A 12,387-nucleotide genomic window follows, 5' to 3' on the forward strand; every position below is an offset into this window, starting at 1 on the left:
GGCAAGCTGTGTGTGTGTGTATTTTTATATTGTGTGTGTATTTGTATATTGGGTGTGAGTGTCTGGGTGTTTATTATCGGTCATCAAGCTTTTCACTTCTCGAACTCTGGCAAGAAACTGACTTCTTTTGTAAGCAATCGGGGCTGTGTTGTGATTTTTATTTTGAATTCCTGGGCGAAGGCAATTCAAAATTGCACGCTTGAATGCAAACACAGAAGAAACAACTCCAAAAACAACCCTGTAAAGAATGCATTGTGTCCCTGTGAGAACCTCGGTCAACACCAGCCAGCTGGAGCGGAAGGGCAGAGAGTCGAGGGGAAGAGGAAGGACGGGGGCAGTGAGCAGGCGGCGGGCACACAGCTCTGCCCATGCACTGACACAACATCTCACTGCCCACAGTCTGAGAGCAGCCCGTGCTGTGACGGATCGCTGAACAGCGGGTCCCCACATGAAGCTGTTTGTGTGTCTGAGCCGGGTTTGACCCATGTGTCCAGTGCTTCACTCAGCAGCCACGCTCTCCTGTGCCAGAGCTCTCCCCCCCGGGCTGGGCTCAGGGGCTGTTAGCACAATCACACCCGCAGACGAACGATGCGAGGGAAATTCCGCTTGTATGAGTGTTTCGCAGAGGGATTCACAAGAGCAGATAGAAACGTCACACATTTCTTGTTCTTGTATACAATGGCCTAAAGGGGAGAATGTTTAGGGAAACTTTCTCCCAGATTCTGCGATCTCCAGCAGTTTTGTACATGCCCAAAAACAGACACCACTTCCTTATGAACTGAATTTCCAAGACATTTCTCACACGGGTCGGACACGGTCCCTGCCACGGGGGCGGGGGTGCAAAATGATTTAGGTATGAATACAAACTGATCGGACACATTTATCTGTCCCTGTGCCACTGTGGCCGCTCAGCAGTGGTGTTATGAGTCGGGGCGGGGGTCGTGAAGTCTTCATTTGCAACGTCTGCTATTCAGCACGGGAGTGTGCAGCTGCCTCCGAAGCTCCTGGGCGCACTTTGGGAGGGTGAGAGGGTGGCAGCAGGGGTGAGCAGCTCACAGCAGGCCGTGTGTCTGAGCGAATGCCAGTGTCTCAGGCCGGGTGGGGGGCTCATGCCTCAGGGCTTCTTCTTCAGGGATCTGTTTAGCTATGGCTGCCAAGAGCAATAGAGTCTTCCAGTGAGACACGCAGGGCTGCGCTGGGCTCCCGGCCGAGAGACAGTCACGCAGCTGCCAGAGACAGTGGAGGTAAACAGGGCCTCAGCAGGAGAGAGCCTTCACAAGCAGCTGCTGAACATCTGGAGGAAGTGGGTGTCTGTCATCCCAGCTCTGCTTAGAGAGGGTCTTACTGTATATGGTGATCAGTGCAATTAAAACAATGTATCCCAGCATGCAGTTTTCAGTGACCTTAAATTGATAGTCTTGCCCATCATAAAATGTTTTTTTTAATTACTATATTGATTATTTCCAACTTAGTTCCACTAAGCTCCATGTTTCAACTGGGCACACACTGGGGACCATTGACCCTCTGTGCTCCTCGTGTGTATATATCAGTGCTCCTGTACGTGCTGCAGGCCACAAGGCATGCTGGCCACTGCCAACTGACTGCCAGGGTTGCCGAACGCTGGGAACAAATGCTGGGGTATATTCCACTGGGCCGAGAAGAGCCAACATGTGAAGTGTGGGACCTGCAGAGTTGTGGCTGGGGGGCCCGGAACATGGCAGGCACGTGCTAAGTGCTCATACGCATCTCCACACACTTGTTACACAGATGCACATGCAGGTGGCTCTGCACATGTGTGTGAGGGGAACGGAGGCTGTGTAATGGAGGGTCTGGAGAATATGGGTTGGGGGGGAGAACCATGGTGAGAAACTCAGAGACCTGCAGAGTGCTGTGTTAGTGTTACACCATGCTGTGTGAGCTGTAGTGCTGTGTTACTCATAAGGTGACATCTTGTTTCTGTCTGTGCAATGTCACAGCATCTATTGTCATTGTTTCTCTCTGGCATCTAAAGCCCTCCTCTCCTCCTTACCCACGCACGCACACAGCTGACGACATTCCGCAAGTTCCGGCATGGCGCCGGAGATTCTGAGTCAAGGCTGCTGATGAATGGCTGTCTTGCCTCACCCCACAGGTCCTGCTCCATTTTATATGAGAGCGTGCGTAAGGCCATTCCAGTCCGCTGCCTGTAACCACCATCAATGGAGGGGGGACCCAGACAGCCAGCTCACAAAGGAGACAGACCCTTGAGCGCAGTGCAGCGGAACAATAGCGTTTTTTTTCCTCGTCCGCCACCTCTGAGCTCTGAGAGATGCAGCTGCAGTGTGTCGACACAGGTACCGCCCGCTATCACCAAGGACGATACCCCCCCAGGCCCAGGAGCCCTGGGCCAGGAAGAAGTCGGAGCTCACAGGAAGTTCAGGAGGTTTTCAGTGGGTTGTTCCAGGGGGAATCACACCTTCATTCATGAGTGACTCCTGGACGTTATTGTAAAGCGCCACCCTGAGAGCTGAGCAGGACACCAGCACCGTAGGGCCCTGTGTTTGCATGACTTGCATGATTTTGAATCTGTTGTTTCCGTCGTGTTAATCGCAGGGCTCTAGTGATGAGGTGAGGGGTGGAGCGTATGGGGGTACAAACACCTTCACATATCCCAGGACAGCAGGAGGGCCCAGCACATTTATACTCTGCCGGGACATCGAGGGCTTCAGACATATGCAGATTGCCAGGACACTCTGAACCCTGACAGCAAAGGGTTTTGGTACTACTTTCTGGATGAGCACATAATCCCTTCCAGTTATACGATCAAGGTGCCGGTTATGCCAAAGACAGCTGCACCTCAATGGGCTGGAGAAGCCGGTTTATGACCACTCCAGCTGAAACAGAATAATTACTAGTCTACTGCTGCCACCTAGAGTCACAGCACTGACCTTTAGAGTTCAAATGTAAGTGTTGTTCACTGCAGTAACACCCACTCGAATGTGCATCACTGTCCCAGACATACCTCCGCACAGCCCCCCCAGAGGGCAGCAAACCCACAGTCCGACGACAAAAACCCAGTCTGACGTGGTTTTGGACGGCTCTGCCATGTGTAGAGGGGATGATGTCACTGTAGCCGTATGCACACTGAGCTCTGTAACAAGCAGACACGCAGGGGAGATTAAGTCAGTGTTTGTAAGAGCTGTGGAGACTGATGGGAAAGGCAAGCTGGCTGGTGAGAGGATTAGAACAGCACTGCTGGGTTTTACCCGTGGTAGACCCTTCAGTTAACTTTAGAGACAGTGGCGAGAGGAAGCAGGACTTATTACAGAGACACACATCTGATAGAAAAGCAACCTGCGTGGTACTTGAGCGAGTTAACTAACGCACACACTCACTGAGACACACATGCAAGCTCACAGTGATGCCGAGGGGTGTGCCAGCCCAGTCTGGTTCCCACTGTCTGCGTGCAGTGAACACAGCCCAGGCCTGAAGGTCAGGGGACCCGCTCCTGTAGGATGGCGCTGACAGGACGTCTCCTCTATTGTTCCCTTCAGCTTATCAGTTTCCCAATTGGTGTTTCCAAGTAGCTTGTTCGAATTGACAAATGAGCCCTCCCACTGACCCTGACCCGGGGGGGGGGGTGCAGTGACAGGCCTCACACTGAGGGCTCTCTCTCCCCTGACCTGACGGCCGAGAGCAAATACAACACGATTAGCCAGCATCCCCCTGACAGGCATGTGCAAATATGCCAGCGCCTGAGAAATTGAGTCTCTGCGAGTCTCATAGTGCTGTTAGTATCAAGAGTATGACTGCGGGGGGAGAGGCCCACAGAAGGATTCAAAAGAATTGAAATGAATACACCTGTATGTATTTATTTTCTTTCTTTAATTTCTTTCTGTTTAGTCGTTTGTCTGACGCCTTAATCCCAGGTGGACAAGACTTTAACGAGAATCAAAGCACAGAACTGTCGCTGATGGAAACCGTGTCCATGAGGCGACACTGCGGGGGTCACCAGCAGGATGAAGACCCGCTGTGTGTAAAGCAACACACCACACGGCCAGGACCCCGCTCAGAACAGCGCACCATCGTTTCTATGGTCGAGTGGTGAGTTTTACCATCAGAGCCAGGCTTTAACTGGGAGAAGCAGCAGCACAACAGGGCCTGCGCTGGATGAGGGACTCGAAAGAGGCTCCACAGGTCCAGTGAGTGAAGACCATTATTCATCATGTCCTCCTAGTGTCGGACCCCTGTAACTGCCCCGCTGCACACAGGATGCCCACTACCACAGTCCTGTTAATCATTAGATGCCCAGAGCGAAGGGGCGAGATAGCAATCCGGTGGGGGGCAAAGGGACCTTGGTCTATGTTTGGCCTGCCTCTCGGGGGGTGACGCACACTGATTAACTGCTGTGCTGTGCTGGGCTGGGCGGCTACAGAAGCCAGACTGCCTCTGTTGACCTCCTGGGAAACTCGGGGGGGGGGGGGGACGACTTGCCCCAGGCCCGTCCTGTGTGACTCTTGCTAGTGGAGAGAGAACACAACGTGACTCAGCTGAGGACACAGGCTTTCTCCCAGTGACGGTGGACTGAGCTGGGCTGAGCAACAGGAGACATCACTGATCCAACTGCGCCCCCTGCTGTGCACTGTGAGAATATGATTTGTCTATTGAGAGCTCGTCACCACTAGAGTAGTAACACATACAACCGTTTTTATTTATTTATTCTTTAAAAAACGGCAATTATATTTGTATAAATAAAAACCCTGTTGAGGATTATTTATGTATTCAATCTGATGACGTGTAAATAATACAACAGTGTGTTTCTTGTACTAGACTTGTAATAATCTTGTTCTTTGTTATGGTATCTCAAAACTTACAAACAAGTGCGGTCATGTGACAGTAGTCATGTGCAGCGGTGTGTATATAAGCAGGCTATTGCAGCAAGGGACATTTATTATTCCGCTGTGCGATTAGAAAATTGAATCACAACCATCCACAAGACGCACAAATAAGTGTAAATATAATTTAAATTGCACATGTACGCAGACCGTTATATTGCAGAGCCATAAATCGAGGCTCTGTAGTTATAGGTGTCTATCTTGTTTTAAGTGTCAAATAAACAACTATAAAGACTCCCGATGAGGCAGTGAGCCTTGGCTTACAGATCAGAGAGTCACAGTGAATGGGATTCACACAATCACACAAATTAATGAGTGCAGAAACTTACAAACTAACAAACGCATCTCGCAAATCTATTCTCTGTGTTCCTAAACCCTAGAAATAAATGCTTATATTGTGTTTTGTATGTGCTGGCATAGAAGGCTTGATGTGGTTAGGACTCAATGTCGACTCATGTTTCCAGTCCCACCATTTGCATTTACAGAGGTGGTGAGGAGCAGCAAGCCGCCACTAGAGGACAACGGCGTTATCCTTCTGTAGATGAATGGTACTCCGTCACATTTGCTACTTCGCTGACATTCACCATTTAAAACCAAAAACCATAAACTCAATCTCTTGGCTTATACATGGTCTGATTAAAGCGTCTGAGGCACAAACAGCCGCTTCAGCACCGCGGACAGCGACTCGGCCCGGGGCCAGACCCATCACACGGGCAGGCGCTTCTGAGTCGTACGGGACGCCCAGAAAGTGTTTTATTTATTTTGGCAAAAGCCAGACTCAACAGGTCCATCCCTAAACACTTCCACATTGAACACTGTCTAACATTTCACTTTACACCTTTGTCAAGTGCCATAAAACTAGAGGTTAATTACAATGAATACAATTGGAGCATGGGACACAAGCTTTTTTCATCGCTGCTTCCAAACCATACATCTGTGAGCTGAGTAAGAGAAGTATTCCTTCAAATGAACTGATCACACACTGGAAATAGTTTAGACTAACAAAACTAACATATTTTATTTAACATACTAATATTAGCCGATTGGGGAAAAGAAAACAAGTGTCGTACAGCACACGTCACAAAATCGATTACATTTGACTTATAATACAATATACAATTTGCACTAGTGAAGATTTGAAGAAACGTCTAAACAGAGAACATATCGAATACATTTGGCAGGAACAAGATTAATAGCACAACAATGCACATGATTGCAGGGCCAGGTTGTCAAGTTTCGGTGCTAGTTTACATCCTGAGGTGACATTTTTTTTAATGCAATACACCCATCTATTCATTTTCAATAAACCTCTCACCCTGCGCAGGTCACGGTGTATTTATTTAGTGTCGAGATCTCCCGGGTGTGTGGAGATGCCCTCGAGGCTGCACACCTGACACACAGTTACCATGGAGACAAACTCCTCGACCTGTCCTTCCATGAGGAAAATACACCCCCCACCCCCACCCACCCCCGCCGAGTAAACAAGTAAAAGCCTCCATTCACACAAAGCAAAGTAGAGAAACCCCGGCTGTAACTGAAGGCCGAGCTTCTGCCAATCACTAGCAGTGCATTAGGCTGCTGTGTCCAGCTCAGGCAGCAATGTGATATGCATGAAATAATGAATGAATGAACACATCAGGTTGCTCCTGGGTAGACAGCGTTCACCCCCTTAACCTGAATGGTTCTATAGGCACAGTATGTTCCCGTGAGGAGATCGGACAACGTGCTTGTAACCTACTTATGTGGTTGCCTAGAAACTAGACACAGCTAGAGCAGGGTAAGATGTGCCAGCGCAGCAGCTGACAATTGACTTTACATCTGACAGATCATACAATGGTACAGTTGTAGATCCTGCCTCTACAGCCTAGTTCCTGCAGTGTCATGTGTCCGTGTTTCCTGAGGTGAGAGGTGTGCAGTGGGGATGCAGACAGGGGCGCCATTGCACTCCTGGCTCGAGGAATCACCAAGAAAAACATACATATGGGGAACGGGCAGGCACAGCTGAATGTAGAAATTATATTAACTATACTGGCCACAAGTATATAATTGCCATAAAGTATCTGAAGATACATGGTCTGCATGTGCGAGAACACTATCTTTCAATTTCGAAAACGTGTAATAGAGCAGCTGATTCTCTGGAGCTGTTCAGCACTAATAAGAGCGTCTGCTTTTAAATACATAAATAAACAAATAAATACATACATACATAATAGGTACTTGTGATTCATTTGTTTGTTGTGGTCTATTTGAACCTGCCCACTCACGCTGCTCACTGAGGTGATTTGGCCTTCTGTTTTCAGCCATCAGTTGCGTAGCTTCACCCAGCAGTAGTGTCCGTCAGCACCAGAAACTCCCCCCCCCTCGGCAAGTACCGCTGGGGTCCTCTCCTCGGCTGCTGACAGTCACGTGACAGAGAGCGAGGTCACAGGCCACCTCACCGCATCACTCTGTTGATGCTCTGACAGCTCTTGGGCTGCTGTGCTGTAAAGATCATCCCAGAGAAATTAAGAAAAGCCCTGGTCCTGTATCTGCAATAATAATAATAATATAGTATTTATCAGGTGTCTTGATCCTGGGTGACTTTAACAAAAAAACGGATATACGTTCTACAACGTCACAAGAGTGACACCTATAGAAGATGAATGTACACATGTGAGATGAGATGAGAGCGCTGTATATGTGTGATCTGAACGGGTTTCTGAAGGAGGCATTAGAGGTGGCGAGACAAACGCTGCGTGGATAGGATTTCTCCCTCCTCTGCCAGCTGGGGCCCTGGAAGTGTTGTGCACCGTATTATAACTGCTGTCTCTGTTTAATCCCCATTCACTGAACACAATCGCGCAAGAACCTGCACGGCTCTCTCGTTCAGCGGGCAGGGAGACGGCACACGGGTGGGCCCACAAAGAGAGCTGCAGGTGGGAGCTGTAGCACCTTTGTTAATGCATGGGCTTTATTCACTGCACGCTGCGCGCGGTGAATAAAGCCCATGCATTAACAAAGAAAGCCCAGATCATTACGGATTTATTTTAAATTAATGTAATTATGTATGTATGTATTTATTTATGTATTCAATAGCTTTTTTGGGGGGGATCTTTTCAATTAACATCATTTGAATTAGTTTCCATGTGAATAGCCCGTACGGCCCAGGCCACAGCCCATTCAGAGGAGAGGACCCTTGAAGACTGCCGGCTCCCAGAGAGACAGCCAGCGCTCCTCAGTGTGAGGGGAGAGGGTGTTGTGTAACCAGGCAGAGCGCAGGTGCGCCGATCAAGGCACGGGGAAGGGACGCTCTGTCTCTCTGCGTGTCTCTCTCTCAGCCATCCTCTTATGTAACCATGTGTAAGTCTTCAGGGGGACGCGTACTCTAAATAAAGATGGACGGATTGATTGTAGGGCAGTTATATGTGAACAGTTGGTCTCTAACTCCCAGACCCTTCAGCATCACAGCTGAGCAGAAAGAAGCTGAAATTATAGGCTGCTCACTGTCCAGCTGTTCACTCTACATCAATCCAAAAACTCCAGACTGTTCCAGTACATATCCACCCCCTCCCCCCATCCACTCAGCCCTGCAAGTCCCAGCAATCCCTGTGAACGGGTATCTCATTAAAAGTGCCGGGGTTTGGGTGCGTGCGTTCCCTTGTCCTTTCTCGTCGCTTCTCCTGTCTTCTGCAGGTGTCAGGAACACTCTGTGCTGGTTGGCTGGCTTCAGCAAAAGCCACCAAAATAACCTGGGAGAGATATATTTAGCCATGCTATTGTGACTCGCTCTCCGGCTCCCGAGATAACGACGGTCTGCTCCTGGGGAAGAGGCTGGCAATCGATACGTTATTTAGTGTCTGTGAGGCTTGTCCTGCGCCACAGAGCATGCATCAGGCTGGGAATCGATCTTCGTCCATTTCAGGAAGAGGACGCTGTGCAAACTTGTCTTTTGCCCTTCCCCCTGAATAAAGACCCCCTTCGCTTGTTTTGTGTTGGTTTATGTATTATTTCAATGTCAACAAATAGAAATAAAGACACTCATGCTTGTGAACTCCAGATAGTGGTGCCTGCTGCTTTGAATTAGTCTATAATTATGGTAGTAGACCTTGTTTTCTGTTTTGCATTCGCATTATTGACTAACAATACTCTTGTTGTCAACCTGTAGGCATTGCAGCCCAGCGGCAACCACTCCTGGAAAGTCATGGGAGTTTCTGTGACTCAGTTCAGAGTGTGCAGTTATGGATTAGCTCTTTCCATTGAATTGCAGCTCAAAGATTTTTTGACAGATTGTTCTCTTTATCATCACTTCCAACTGTGTAATCATTAAAACTTGTGTTCCTTCATGACATATTTTGTTCCTGTTTTGTTTTAATTTGATAGTTCTGGGAGTAATAGACAGATTCTCAGGTAGTGTGACTGTGCAAACAGACATCGTGTCACTGCTGCATTGGGAACCTGTACACGGCATCATCAGCACTGGCTAATGGCCCCGTCTGAGACTAGTAAACAGAGGCCTGCTGGGGAATAAACAGATGGCTGCCAGTGTCCGTGCCATCTCTCACACACTCGCACACGCACACACACACACTCACACACACACACACTCACACTCATACACACACACACACACACACTCATACACACACACACACACTCACACACACACACACTCGCACACGCACACGCACACACACACACACTCACACACACACACACTCACACACACACACAAACTCTGACACACATACTCACTCACACCCTGCCTGTTATCAATCAATCAATCACCAGTCAATCAATTAATTGATCAGCCTGTCAACTCCCTGTCCCTTTGCTCTCACTCTCACTCACAAACCTCAACGCTCTGTGTTTTAGGCTTCGTTATCATTAACATTTAAATTACAGCAATACTGCTAATGTATATATATATCCCCATCCTACTCTGTCTTTCACATTAATGCCAGTCAGTTAATGTTAGGACGCTAAGCCAGAGAGGTTTTTTATTTTATTTTTACTTTGTGTAGAATATTGAAATTAGAAAAGTGATTACTTACCACTGAGCTTTCCTCACTGTTGGAGATTGTGCAACAATGTGTTCCATAAATACTAAATCGCACAGGTTAACTTCTAAAAAAGAGTATTTTGTATTTAGCCCGACCTTGGGGGGGTGGGGAGATGGCTGTAATGTTCTCCTTTAGCCTGTGCTAGGTGTCACTTCCTGGTTTAGATGTGACTGCGCTATTTCATTAAAAGGGGAAGAAGTGGGCCGATTGTGAAACACAAGGAGAGTATCTCATGTATGGGTGTTGTGTCCCTCCCTCCTCAGCCTCCTTCTGCTGCTCAGTTGGCTTGTTTGGAGAGAAGCGTTCCACACTGGCGCAGTGCGGAGGACAGTCTGTGCCATCTCTGTTGGCCTTCCGGACAGCAGCGGGCCCAGACCCCAATAAACACACAAGCGTCGGCATCCGGCCCAGAGAGCTGGACACAGTGCCCCCTGCTCTGGCAAGGCCGTGGCAGGAGGACAAGCAGGTGCCAAGCAGCACAGCTGTCCATCTCCATGGGGACACTGTCTGTCAGCTGTCCGTCTCCATGGGGCAGGGCACTGGGACACCCACTCAGCAACAAGGCAGGAAATAGCATGTCCCTGGAATTGAGGAGCCTGCAGGGAGCTGATAATTAATAAGCTTCACATAACCTGTTGCTTGCGTGCTTTTAATCAGGAGTTTGAGCACAGCTTGCAGCTCCCAGCTCTCACTCCTGTACAGCCAGTCTCCTTGTGTTCTTCTTTTTTTATTTTTTAAGACCCTGTACAAACTGCACACAGACACACTTGCACACATGAACGCACACACTCACATACACACACACACACACACACACACACACACTCGGACGGCTCTAGGTCCCCCGTGTGGCTCCTCGTCAGTGCAGCTCTGTGCTCTGGCCCTATTCAGCTCAGCGGAGGGGAATGGTTCTGATGCTCCCTCAAAGGGATCACAGCAAGCTAAAAATACTCTTAATTAATTCTGTTTTTGTTGCTAAATTTTCTACAGAAAGTGTGAGAGCTTATTAGTTCCAGCATTACATTGTTCCCCAGAGTAACACGTCCACGTGCACGCACACACACTCTCTCTCTCTCACACACACACACCTCTACATCACACATTCACACACACACACTCTGTCCCAATCACACACTGACACATACCTGTCTGTGTATGTTTGCAGGAAACGGAAGATTTTACAGTCATAATAACAGTCAGAGAGCCGCTTCAATGCAAATGAAGCACCCTATTCATGTGACCAGATGCTTTGCACCGAAATGTGGCACCGAGCTGAGAGCAGTGCGAACACTGTTGACTGACAGAGATGTGTTAGTCCACCTCAATCAAAAGGCACAAACAGGACCAGAGCGGGGGGGACCCCAGAACTCAGGAGACAACTGAAGGATCTGCTGTGTGACCCAGGCCCTGTTCTTTTTCAATTTGTGTGTCTTCATTATACAGGCCGCATCCAAGCATATTTACTGCTGTTTGCTGACAGGTGTGCTGGTGGGGGGGATTTTTGCCACCAGGCCCACTGCGTATTGACGCCAGCTCTGATGCCATTTTCTGTAGGTGTAGTGTGGGCTCAGGTGGGGTGAAGATCCCAGCCTCCATCACACCTGGAGACAAATGAGTGTCAGCACTGACCAGGGTTTAAAGCCTGATGCATCAGCAATGGACCGCTTGCCCTTGAGTCTGCCTTCCTACGGTAATCTAATCAGCGATCAGACAATACCAGCCTGAGAGTACAAATCACAGCACAGGCATCCAGTCTCAATCTGGAGCACTTTATTAACATATTTATTAATTCCTTGTGTAAAGTGCTGCCTTCCACAGCGAAGATGTACCCCCGGGAGAGCAGTTGCTTTGGTTAGATTCAGAGTGGGAGTGAGAGGGCTTCCCTGCCCCCTGATTAAAAGGAGTCGGCTGTTTGATTGAGTCCCGGTTGTTGAGGGAAAGCGTCAACAGGAGAGCAGCCCAGCGGTCGGAAAAGGCTTAGGCAGTTAGGCGGCGAGTCTCCAGGACGTCGAGCGATGATTGCAGTGTGGAGAGCGTCTGACCTGCCCTCCCACTCTGCCCCCCACCTTGCACTGCACTGCAATAAACCCCCTGATCGCACGCCCTCTTCAATATAGCCCATTTGGGCCTGCCACTCTTCTGATTGGAGTCGGTTGAAACAGGAGGGGGCCTTTCAGGGGGCGACTGCTGTGAGCAATCAGGCCAGAGTGGGCCCACCTTGGGCAGCTCTGCCCCTGGGGGGGTGCTCCCATTCCAGAGATGTGTTCTGCTAACATGAACACTGGCCACACATCTGGATTGACGTCTGTGTCTGTGTGTTAGAGTAAAGTGCTGTTTTTTTCATTTAATTATTATTTTTGCTATGGCATCTCGGGATGTTAAACTGACATCAGGAGACGACTGATATAAACCCACATCCCAATGTCACACAGTCTGTGGGGCCTCATGGCATGAGCAGTGTGTGTGTGTTACAC

Source organism: Amia ocellicauda, chromosome 3 (genome assembly GCF_036373705.1).
Source record: "Amia ocellicauda isolate fAmiCal2 chromosome 3, fAmiCal2.hap1, whole genome shotgun sequence".
NCBI lineage: Eukaryota > Metazoa > Chordata > Actinopteri > Amiiformes > Amiidae > Amia > Amia ocellicauda.